The sequence below is a fragment of the Stegostoma tigrinum genome, chromosome 31 (assembly GCF_030684315.1).
Source record: "Stegostoma tigrinum isolate sSteTig4 chromosome 31, sSteTig4.hap1, whole genome shotgun sequence".
Classification (NCBI taxonomy): Eukaryota; Metazoa; Chordata; class Chondrichthyes; order Orectolobiformes; family Stegostomatidae; genus Stegostoma; species Stegostoma tigrinum.
This window is the reverse complement of record NC_081384.1, coordinates 12,910,288-12,923,052: the sequence shown is the minus strand read 5'-3', so window position 1 is coordinate 12,923,052 and position 12,765 is coordinate 12,910,288. Positions and strand designations below refer to the sequence as shown.

The 12,765-nt window shown below is 44.5% G+C and overlaps 1 protein-coding gene across 19 annotated transcripts in view; it reads left to right on the top strand.

Annotated features, from left to right (window-relative positions):
- Positions 1–12,765, top strand: part of znf385c (zinc finger protein 385C) — a 430,141-nt gene that overhangs the window by 304,548 nt on the left and 112,828 nt on the right. The window contains exon 1 of one of the 19 annotated variants that reach the window (XM_059638756.1): positions 8,188–8,286. The exons of the other annotated variants lie outside the window; for them this stretch is intronic. The gene's annotated coding sequence lies outside the window, so the exon portion shown is untranslated. Of the gene's footprint in view, positions 1–8,187; positions 8,287–12,765 lie in introns of those variants that run through there. 19 annotated transcript variants of the gene reach the window in all.

The following is a 12,765-nucleotide window of genomic DNA, read 5'->3' as shown; positions in this document are numbered from 1 at the left end:
ACTATACTCTCCTCTCCACCTATCTTCTTTTCTCTCCATCTTCGGTCCGCCTCCCCCTCTCTCCCTATTTATTCCAGTTCCCTCTCCCCATCCCCCTCTCTGATGAAGGGTCTAGGCCCGAAACGTCAGCTTTTGTGCTCCTGAGATGCTGCTGGGCCTGCTGTGTTCATCCAGCCTCACATTTTAATATCAGTAGAATGTCACACATTGGCCGGGAATGTGTGGTGACTCCTATTCACTGAGAAGCCCAAACAGTCCTGATTTCATGACAACATTAGTGATTCTGACAGAAGTGAAGTATGTACACTTATAGGGTAAGCATGAAAATAAACAGTGAGAATTATGTCATTTTAAATCATTTTTGCAGGACTGTTTTTAAAGTCAGGGATGGGAAAACCATTCCTTTGGCAGCCCTGGTAAGGTCTTTGGATTTTTTTCCAGCAATGCAGCTAAGTTTTTCAGATGTTGTTGATAACTGCCCTGACCAGTCACTGCCCTGCTTGCTGGCTGACGTGCCCAGCTTGGCATGCGCCTATCATCTGAAGGAAACAATGCTGCCTTCCTTTACTTGCCTTGCTCAGTAAGCATCTCTATCACAGTATCAAAGTACTGGAGAGCTCCGCTGAAAGTCTCACTGTTGCTGCACAAACTGTATTTACACCCTATTTGTAAGACACAGGAAACTTCCCACGGTTGACCATTAACCCCTTGCTTGCCTTGTTATCGAAAAATGAACCAAGTGCTGCCTTGAATGTGCTCAACGACTGAACATCTCCAAGGTGGAGAATTTCCAAAAGTCCACAACATTTTGAGTTCGGAAAGTTCTCTTCACCTTGGCCTCAAACGGCTGAGCACAAATTCCAAACTAGGCTGGCATCACCTCAGGCTGAATTTGCAAAATGAAAATTGTACAAGCTGCATTGTCCAAGATCAGCCACCGTCATGGCAAATGGTAGAACAGGCTCAACGGCCACGTAGCCTTCCCCTGTCCCTGTTCCTTGTAGTTGCAAGCAGGCCTTGCAGCCCCCCAGTCAAACCAAACGATGACCAGATCATGAAAATGGAATGGGTCTCAGACCAATGGAGTGGATGCCACTGGGGAGGCAGGGCCCGTGTTTTCAGGCCATTGGAGTGGGTGCCACTGGGGAGGCAGGGCCCGTGTTTTCAGGCCAATGGAGTGGGTGCCACTGGGGAGGCAGGGCCTGTGTTTTCAGGCCAATGGAGTGGGTGCCACTGGGGAGGCAGGGCCTGTGTTTTCAGGCCAATGGAGTGGGTGCCACTGGGGAGGCAGGGCCTGTGTTTTCAGGCAGAAAGATGTAATTGAATGGGTGGAGCTGGGTACCTTGGTCAGGCAGATGGAGTGGCATGCCTTGCCATGATACCTGATATATACCAGACGGTCAAATCAGCCTTGAGGTCTAACAGCAAATCTGCTTATGGAACATGAAGTGAAAAGTTTTATAGCTTTTTATTAGGCGGCAGAGGATAGGAGGAACCATGAGTGGATTTCATTGTTTTTGATTCTCAAAGAACTGATGAAATAAATGAGCGAGATTTTCATGTGGATTTTGCCATTCAATCTCTTTCGTAGTAAGCAACAACAAGGAAAATGACTGTGTGTATTACTGGACTCCTGTCAAGTTTATCACTACAGGGCCTCTTTGTCAACCAACTCTGAACAGCGCACACCTTGTTTAAAGAGATTTATTAAAACAAAATATATATAAACAGTAGATATGAACTGAATGGCTTCATTCACAAACTTGAACCACATTGAAGCATGGAGAAAAAGTAACTTTAACCTTAAAAGATTTTGCTGTGTGCATTTTCTGTATCTCGCTTTCATTTGCTCCATTAAGCCAAAATCAACTGTCATCGGAATAGCACAGAAATTATAAACTATTTTCTCTTCAAATTTTTTACCTTTCTGTTCATTTTATGTTTCCACTGTAGCACTAGTGGATAGACCTGTTACTTCAGCATTCCACTTCCACGTATAGTGTAAGAGGACATCAGTTCCATAACCATAAACCTTGACAGTGTGGAGATGAAAATAGGTTAACTATTGGACACAAAATTTACTGCCTTTCTGTGTAAAATAGCAAATGCAACAGACACTTTTCATGTGAATGGTAGGGCTCCAGTCTCTGGGTTTTGTATAAAAAAATTTCTTTCCCTCCATCGTAAGGACAGAAGTAGGGATGTTCGCCAGTGCTTGCACCATGTTCAGCATCATTTACAACTCCTCAGAAACTGAAGTAGTCCGTGTTCAAATATTATAAGATCTGAACAATATCCATGCTTGTGCCAAGAGCTGGCAAGTAACATTCACACCACACAAATGTCATGCAATGACCATCTTCAATAAGTGGCAACCCCCCCCATCACCCTTGAAATTCAATGGCATTACCATCACTGACTCACACACTATCAACATCTTAGGGTCACGATTGACTAGAAACTGATCTGGACTTGCCACATAAACACAATGGTTACAAGAGTAGGTCAATGGCGAGGAAATCCTGCAGCAAGTAACTCACCCCCTGACTCCCTAGAGTCTGTCCCCCATCTCCAAGGCACAGTAGGGACTCCCTACTTGCCTGGATGAGTGCAGCTCCAATAACATTAAAGAAGCTTGACACAATGCATGACAAAGCAGCGTACTTCATTGGCACTACATCCACAGACATCCACTTCCTCCACCACTGATGTTCAGTAGCAACAGTGTATACGATCCTGAAGATAAACTGCAGAAAATTAGCAAAACTCCTCAGCACCTCCTAAATGCATAGCTACTTCCATCTGGAAGGACAAAAGCAGCATATGGACATATACACTTCTTTCTGCAAGTTCTTCCCCAGGCCTCCCACCATCCTGATTTAGAAATATATTACCGTGCTTCAGTAGGTCAAAATCCTGGAATTCCCTCCCTAACGGCAATGTGGGTCCACCTACAGCACATGGACTTCAGCGGTTCAAGAAAGGAGCTCACTATCAGCTTCTGAAGGACAACTAGGGCTGGGCAATAAAAGCTGGCCCATCCACCAATGTCCCACATCTCATGAGTGAAGAGAAAAGATTCACTCCAGCTTAGGGAGGGTGGGGCCCAAGTGAAGGATTTGTGAGATGGTCTGAACTCTGCAATTATTGAGTTATAACCCTGTAATTTGCTGAATGTTCATTTAGACAGGCGAGATCGGCACAATCACTGGGAGTTTTCAGAGTAATTATGGCGCAGCATCAAAATGGAACATCATTACTCCAATGATGTTAGAAATTCCCAGGTCAGCAACAGCAAATGTGCATTTATAGGGTGCCTTTAAAGTTTGTGAAATATCGTAAAATATTACAAGGCAATTAAGTGGCAGATTATCAGGCAAGATTTGACTTGGAGCCACATATTAGGATAGGTAATCAAAAACATGGGGATTTTTCGAGCAGAGGGGCCTAGGATAGCCAAATAATCATTGACTGTTGGGGGCTGTTGTTCTCAATTCTGGGACAGAGTGACAGTGCTCGAGTCACAGGTGGGTCCACTAATCTAGGGGCAGGCATAGAGCTGGGGTTCTGTGTCAAGTGTAGCACCATGGCCGTGATGTCTATCCCTGCCCTGGTTCAAGGGCCTTCAAAGGAGGAGAGTGGGAAAGACAAGGATAAGGAAGAAATTCCAATGCTTTAGGTTTAGACAGCTTCTGTTGTCAGCTGTGCCTGGGAGAAGAAGCGGATTTGTCAAATTAAGACAGATGCCTGATGCAAATCATCAGTGGATTTCAATTGTAAATTAAAATATGGAACAAGCATTTGACAGATAACTTAATTAAGACCTCCTATTGTTGACTGACAGGCAGAGTCTTCAGTGTAAATTAAGAGTTGAGTGTGGGAATATCAGTAAGGTCCTTTGTCATTTCAGTATTGTGAGTAAAACTGAAAGTGATGTCAAAAGGTTTTCAAAGACTGAAGGAGATTAGAAGTCAGGCAGTTGGATTAGATACGTTTTAAGATATCCTTTTAATCCAAATCAGAATTCTCCTCATTATTAGGTTCCACTGTGGGGATGAACAAGCACAATATATATCTTACTACTGATGAGGGAAAAGTTGTGGAAACCACTGGATTGGAACACCTATGGAATTGAATTTTCCTGAAGACGGGCATTTGGAAGAATAGAGCGAACCTGGCATATGACAAGGAGATGTAGAACAAGAAGGTGTAGCCTTTCTATTAGAACTGAGTATGGAAGAACCCTGTCAGGATTGAAATAACTCCACAGAGGCCTGTATCCCTTCACCAAGTCACCCTTTATTTACAGATAGTAGGAACTGCCAATGCTGGAGAATCTGAGGTTACACAGTGTGGAGCTGGCGGAACACGGCAGGCCAGGCAGCATCAGAGGAGCAGGAAGGCTGATGTTTTGGGTCTGGATTCTTCTTCGGAAAATTTTATTTCAACATGGACAGTTCTTGACTGTAATACTGCCTCATCCAGAGTCAGACAACAGTGTGTCTGTATTTCTGACTCAACTTTTTCATCTGTCAACCAAGATTGAATGAGATTAACAGCCCTAATCAGGAAACTTACATTCCATGATGTCTACTGGCTGACCTCAGTATAGTAACTACAAGGATGTGTTTCTTCCGACAATCCTTTCCCCACAAAATTAGTGAGGCCGGATTAACTGAAAGCCTCAAACCATTGGTTGACAGGTTTATCGATAAGGCAGATGTATTTTTTCATGGGACGTGGGCGTAGCCAGCGATGCCAGCATTTGTTGCTCATTGCTAAGCGTCTTTTGGACAAATTGGCCTGCTAGATCACTTAGAGGGCAGTTAAGAGTCAACAACATCTTTGTGGGCCTGGAGTCAGATGTTTTAAAATGATCTGCGAATGAAGCATTGGTGACATGAGGGAAAATGTTTGTCAGTGAGTAGTTATGGTATGGAATGTTTCAGACATAGTAGGAACTACAGATACTGGAGAATATGAGATAACAAGGCATAGAGCTGGATAAACACAGCAGGCCAAGCAGGTTCATAGGAGCAGGAAAGCTGATGTTTTGGGCCTAGACCCTTCTTCTACACTTTGTTACCTAGGGTATGGAATGTGCTACCTGGAAATGTGGTGGAGGCAGGTTCAATTGATACATTCAATTGAAGCATTGATCATTTGAATTAAAATAATGTACAAGGTTAAGGGGGGAGGAAGGAGATTGGCACTAGGTAATGATGAGAGTTAGTGCTCCTTCTGCAATGTACCAGTTTCCTGATTCTGTGTTTGAGGAGGCCAGAACTAGTAAAAATGGCAGATTTCCTTCCCTAATGTACATTAATGAACCAAGATAGATTTTTAGAGCAATCAACGTTCTCATTGTCACTCTTGGTCTAGCTTTATTTAAATTTATTTAAATTAATTATATGTAAATTTCACCAGCTATGGTGGGTTTTGAGCCCATGTTCCCCAGCGCATGAGCCGAGGCTTCTAGCCAACTCATCCAAAGACATTGCCAGCCTATCACTATCCTCCTGACCAAAGGAAGGCTGGATGAGTAGAGTCAAGAAGCAGTTCAGCCATTAACTAAATGACAGAACATGCTCAGGGGGCTGAATGGCCTTCTCCTGTTCCTATGAGCATATAGCACAACAACAAAAATGAATGTGTACAAATAATGTGTCTAACTGGCACTCATGGTTTTAAATGTCAACAAATGACTCAAAGAGATAATGGGAACTGCAGATGCTGGAGAATCTGAGACAACAAAGCGTGGAGCTAGATGAACACAGCAGGCCAAGCAGCATCTTAGGAGCACAAAAGCTCACGTTTTGAGCCTAGACCCTTCATCAGAAAAGGGGGCTGGGGAGAGGGTTCTGAAATAAATAGGGAGAGAGGGGGAGTTGGATCGACGGTGGATAGAGAAGAAGATAGGTGGAGAGGAAACAGACAAGTTAAAGGATCGGGGATGGAGCCTGTAGAGGTGAGTATATGTGGGGAGGTAGGGAGAGGATAGGTCAGTCCGGGGAGGACAGACAGGTCAAGCGGGTGGGATGAGGTTAGGAGGTAGGAAATGGAGGTGCAGCTTGAGGTGGGAGGAGAGGATAGGTGAGAGGAAGAATGGGTTAGGGAGGCGGGGACGAGCTGGACTGGTTTTGGGATGCAGTAGGGGGAGGGGAGATTTTGAAGCTGGTGAAATCCACATTGATACCATTTGGGCTGCAGGATTCCCAAGCAGAATGAGTTGCTGTTCCTGCAACCTTCGGGTGGCATCACTGTGGCACTGCAGGAGGCCCAGGATGGACATGTCATCTAAGGAATGCGAGGGGGAGTTGAAATGGTTCACGACTGGGAGGTGCAGTTGTTTATTGCAAACCGAGTGGAGGCGTTCTGCAAAGCGGTCCCCAAGCCTCCGCTTGGTTTCCCCAATTGAACGCACCACTCTTTGGATGAACTCCAAGCCTGTCGCACTGAGCATAATCCAGTGCTGCTGTGCCACAGAAAGAGCCTGTGATGGTGGCATGTGTATGAGAGCATGATAACTGAGCTCAAGCACCTAATAATCAGGATCTAGACCTCAATAATCAGAACCTAACAATCAGAACCTAGAACCCAATCACCAGGATCCAACAATCAGGAACTAGAACCCAATCACCAGGACCCAGGAGCCAATTGCCAGGATGCAGAACCCCAAAAACAAGGGATCCATGACTAGGGAGCCAATAACTGGGACCCGGTACACAGTGGGGCATGCTGCACACATAGCAGCAGTTGCTGTGCCTGGGTCTGGGGCAGAGACTTCCCGGTCGAGAGCAGTGTCACTGTCCCCGGGTCTGGAGCAGAGACCCTGTCCCCAGGTCTGGAGCAGAGACACTGTACCCAGGTCTGGGGCAGTGTCACTGTGCCCGGGTCTGGGCAGTGTCACTGTGCCTGGGTCTGGGGCAGAGACACTGTGCCCAGGTCTGGGGCAGAGACACTGTACCGAGGTCTGGGACAGAGACACTGTGCCCGGGTCTGGGACAGTGTCACTGTGCCCGTGTCTGGGGCGTTGTCACTGTGCCCAGGTCTGGGGCAGTGTCACTGTGCCTGGGCCTGGAGCAGAGACACTGTGCCCGGGTCTGGAGCAGAGACACTGTGCCCGGGTCTGGGGCAGTGTCACTGTGCCTGGGTCTGGGGCAGAGACACTGTGCCCAGGTCTGGGGCAGTGTCACTGTGCCTGGGTCTGGGTCAGAGATACTGTGCCTGGGTCTGAAGCAGAGACACTGTGCCCGGGTCTGGGGCAGAGACACTGTGCCTGGTTCGGGAGCAGAGACACTGTATCCAGGCCTGGGGCAGAGACACTGTATCCAGGTCTGGGGCAGAGGCACTGACCTTGGGTCTGGGGTAGAGACACTGTGCCCGGAACTGAAGCAGAGTCACTGTGCCCGGGTCTGGGGCAGTGTCACTGTGCCCGGCTCTGAGGTGGGTGTGTGGGAGGTGCAGGAAGTCAACACGGGAGCATGTAAGTTATGTCCCTACCCCGGCCAAAGCAGTCAGTGAAGTGAAACATGGTCCCGAGCAGCCATCGCCTGTGCTGTTTGAAATGCAGGATGGTATTAGCTGTCAAGTGGTTGAAGGAGGTAGTTTCATTAAAACCCTATTGATCAGGCCAGCAGCTGCCAGTGGAGAGTTCATGCTTCAGGAGCTGCAGGTGCTGGGAAAGTACAACACATTCTATACCAATGAAACAGCATCTGCTGCTGTGGGAATAAATCAGAACTGACTGAAATGGGGCAGAAAAATGATCTGAAAAAAATTGAGGCACAGATGCTAAATGGTATTTGTGTTCCTGTTCAGACTCATTTCTGCTCTTTGTTCCTTTCCTGGTAGCAGTAGACAAAACCACTGCTGCACTACACTTGAAGAGTTCAAAATATTGCAGCTGGCCAGGTCACAGGAATGAGATTGCTCCTTTATCTATTTCTCTCTCTGTTGTAACGAAACCATTCCTTTTTGCGTTTCGGTTTCCTTGCAGAGTGCTTCATCAGACAGAACAATCTGCTTGCTGCCAGGCCTCAATATTACCATCCGGTACTCAGCATTGGAAGGCGTATGCGGGCACCTCATCCTGCACGCCTCCTTCCCTGGCTGTAGGGAAGCAGATTATCTCCAGACTCTGTTGCCTTGCTGATTACACAGATTACACCAGCAGTTCAGGCATTCCAGAAAGTAGACATGACTCTTACCGGGTCAAGGTCAGGAACCTCCTACTAGCAATTCCGAAAACCTCACCCTCCAGAGATCTCCTGCTTCTTGCTGAAGGTGAGCAGAGATAATCCAGTATAAAGATACCAACCTTGCCTTCAGTCAGTCTGTCTGTGTAATTCATTCAGTGCATTCTGTCAGTTCTGTGTCTACAATGTATAGTAACATGAATGAACACAGAGCCCAAACTATTTGGATCAGTCTATGCTATTATGTCTTTGTAAATAATGTAAATAAACTTCAAGATATCTGTCTCACAGCAACCTGATTGTTTCTGCTATATGTGACAATGGCCAGCATATTGTAACCCATAAACAGCATTATCAAACGCCCCCTTTTCTCTCCACCAATTTCAATGACTAAAGCTTCCTCTGAGAAATATGCACTCTGCCCTCCTGCAGCTTAACACATTGTTTTTATTCTGCTCAACAAATCTGCCCAAGAATTGCATCTTTGCTCATATCTAAGATGACTCACCTCCAGGATGCAAACAAAAGATACATTGCACCACAAGCTTCCAGTCTCCCTCTGGCTGAGGAAATTTTTCATGTCCCATGTACCATGTAAGCATCAGTTTTCTGAAATGAAACTTTTAACCTAAAAGAAATGGGTTGACTTATGTATGGGTGATACTTCTGATCTGTTGAAATCCATCCTGCTCCACCATCTCGCTCACAGCAGTACACAAAGTTGCAAGATCAGAGATAACTCCTGCCCAACTCGACCCCAAAACTAGCACAGAAGCAGCCAGAAAGCTGTTTAATCGTTCTGTGCAGAGACAATCAGTCAAATAGCATCCATTGCATGTTTGACCATAGCAGTGATTAGGAAGATTTGGATATTTTGACTAAAAGTCAAGGGCTGACTTATACACCACATTGGAAATTTCTTGAGTATATAAGATATTTTGCCAATGATAAAATCAATCATGCTCTGAACTTTTCCATACTTTATCTTCACTGACCTTTTCCTTCACCACAGTTTGTTGCCTTTTACTGCTACGTTCATTCCAAGATCTCAAATTTATAGAACTCTTTGTCTCCCTCAATGTTTTCATTCACTTGCTATCTACATATAATATCTATGTATAATATCTCTGTAATATTTAGGTTTGACTTCATGAAGTATTACATCCTGATCATCCTCAATATTTTTACTGGTGGCATTTTTGAGCATTTGCCCTTCACTTTTGTTCCACCTTTTTGTTGCATTGCAATGCCAGTGTCAGAGCGTGAGTATAAGACCAATCCACAATTTAAACGCAAGACCTTTGGAGCCAGGCACGACGGGTTGCCAGTGAATTAAACCGACCCATTTCAGCTTTAATTTCTGTCTTTTCAGTCTATAATCATGATTTAAACTTAGTGAGACTTATTACTATATTATGAGTGTTGTTTATTTTCAACATCAAGATAACACAATACCATAATAAAGATCGCTAAAGCATCATGAACTCTGACTTTACATTGAGAGCTATGCTGAGCACCTCCACACTGTTCCGTTCTCTGTGGATTAGTTTTTCTGTTTGATGTTGTCAACGTTACCTTTTTTATAAACTAAAGTCTCTTTGTACGAAGGGATCATTTTCATTTCTGTAACAGTAAAAATGAAACCACTGCATTACAGACAATTTTCAGTTTCTTTAGTCCAACAATGAACAAGGAATATGTCACACGTATATATATAGCTGTGTGCAGGTAAATACACTTAATCAAATTCTCCTCTGGTGCCAGTACTGTTTGGCTGAGGTCATGGGTTGTGAATAAAGCACATTCCCATTGGGCTTTTGGCAGCTCCACACAACTGTTTGCACAAATGCCTTTTGTGAACATGGTTGGCTGTTCTGCCAAGTCACCGAGTGCTGTATTCATTTCCTCATTCAGTGGACTAGACTATATTGAAAGGGTAGAAGAACCCTGTCAGGACTGAAATAACTGCACAGAAGCCCAGAAACATGTGGAACTCTAAACCATCTGTATCCCATACTTGCAGCACTAGAGCCCCTTTTTGTCTGTTTAAGAGGAATAAGGTAAGAATCAGACATTCACCAAAGATTCAAAACTCGTGAAAGTTTGAATGTTTTCTCAATGGCTACAGATGGATATCGGTATGTTGTAAAGTCGGATTTATTGTGTTACACATGTGGTGTTTCACATGTTTGAAAAACCTCGACAAGAAGGCTGGAACATTTAGTTTTGGAATCCTTGGAGCATCCTGGTTGAGCATGTGTGAGAAATTACCCACTCATCAGCCTGTAACTGTCACATGTTAAAATAATGACTAAAATTTTGTGGGCTAGATCTGTGCAATTCACATTATATGTTCCTGGAGTGGAACACCATAGTAGCAAAGACCAGCTGATCTGTCTAAGCTGCAGACAATGGCACAATGATTCCCATTTAATTTTCTACAATTTCCAAATCTAAGTGTACTTTTGCAATAATTGCTCTTAAACTTATCTTACTTTGGAGTTCAACTAAGCAATACCATTCCATTTGATGGATTGGGGCCAAGTAATGGGGATGCGTTACCAATACATTGGATACCTATTGAAGATGAACAGGCTCTCATGCTACTTGTGAACCTGTGTGATTGTAGTTTATATTCAGGACACAGTTTTGATGATTGACAGTGCAGATAAGGTCAGTGTCGGTGTCTCGATGTTGTCCACTTTGGTTTCCTGGAAAACTGAATGCCAAAAATGTGGTTGGTGCTGAATTAATTGGTCTGAGCAAACCTGGCAGTAATGGCAGTACATCTGACCATAATGTTGCTGGGCTTTAGCTAAATGAGGAGCCAAATTTTCAGGATGCAACAATTCTGATTGTTATTCTTTGGAAATGTTCACTGGTACTTGTTCAAGTTCAGCTCTGATGCCTTCCAAAGTTAAATAACTCCTTATTCAGTCGGGCAAGTGAAAGTCGGTTTTGTGAACACAGACTACACTTTGTAGGTAGAGAAAAATGTTCTGTTTATGCAATGATATCTCATCTCTTGGAAACAATGACAACAGAATGCAGAGCTTTTAGCACCTTTGACACTGTGGATTAGACTTTTTCATCTGCATTGGCTCCTATTCAAACAAAGCTTTGATGCTAAAATAAACCCTTGATTTCAAATCCCTCCATGGCCTCTGGACCACTGCAATCTCCTCCAGCCTTCATGATTCTGAGAGACCTGCTCTCCTCCCATTCTGACCTCTTCATTGTCCCCAGTTGTACCCACACCAGCAGCAGAGGTCAGGCCAATGACTGCCAAGGTCCTAAACTCTGGTATTCCCTCATTAAACCTTTCCAGTTCTCTCCCTTGCTGGTCTTCCTTAAGGTCCTTCAAGTCCACCTTAAAACCTGCTTTCTTAATTATGCTTTTGGACATCTATCCTAAAGATGCCGCAGGTGGTTCAAATGCTACGTTCCTGTGAAGCGCCTGAGAAAGCTCCATTGTGTTAACAATGCTATATGATTGAAGTAGTTGTTGTTGGTTTTAACTGATGGAGCCAATGGAAACCAGGTAAGGAGGTTGGCTGGGATGTTTTGTTGCTTCTGTTCTCACTCTCACCTGCCGGTGCCAATGGGTCTACAATGTAATTTGAAGCCTTGATCTGAGAAAGGACAATGTTTTCCCTTTTCCTCTCAGGGCAAGAGGAGCCTAAACTCGCGGGTGCTCAGGCACGTGATTCATTTTATTTTGCTCACAAAACCGCGCGGAGTATTGTTGATCCTTTTGTCCTCACAATGAAGGTTTAGCTCTTCCCCATCCTAGGGAAGGGCCACTGCCTTGAGCAGAAGATCCTCTCAAAACAACCCGCTGTGTGATTTACCTCAGCACCAGTGACTTGCTGGTGACCCTACAGTTTGTAGCAAATATCTACTTCCCTCCAATTTCAGGCAAGTGATTGAACCAGGTATCCAGATCAGTCTGAGAAAACAAAATCCCCCCAGGTATGCCTTGCCATGTTGCACATCCACCTAATGTCTACCCTCTTCCCCCACGCTATGCACAGAAGTCCTAGAGAATGTCTCCATAAAAAGAAATCCAGAACCAATCCAAACTTACAGGTTTGAATCCCACCAGGGTGGCTGGTGGAATTTAATATCACTGAAATACTCTGAAATTGAAAGTTAGTCTCTGTAATGGGGTCAATGCAACTATCGTCAGTTGTTGTAAAATCCTGCCTGGTTCACTAATGCTTTTCAGAGAAGCATTTCTGCTCCCTTACCTAGTCTGCGTTATATGTGACTCCAGAACCACATTGTGTCTGACTCTTAGTTGCCTTCTGCATTTGTCTAGGAGCAACTCAGTTCAAGGACAGTCATGGATAAGTAATAAATATTGGCCTTTGCAGGCAATGCCCACATCCCATGAAAAAAAATGTTTTTAAAATCCCTTGCGGGGTTAAAATCAGGCCTTCATTTTCTACATTCTGCGTGATCCATGTCTATTTGGAAGATGTTATGGAGATAGGCTTGTTTCGGATGAAGGCACAAGGTAAGACGTTGCCGTCATCTCAAAGATCTATGCACAGCTCCAAGGTTT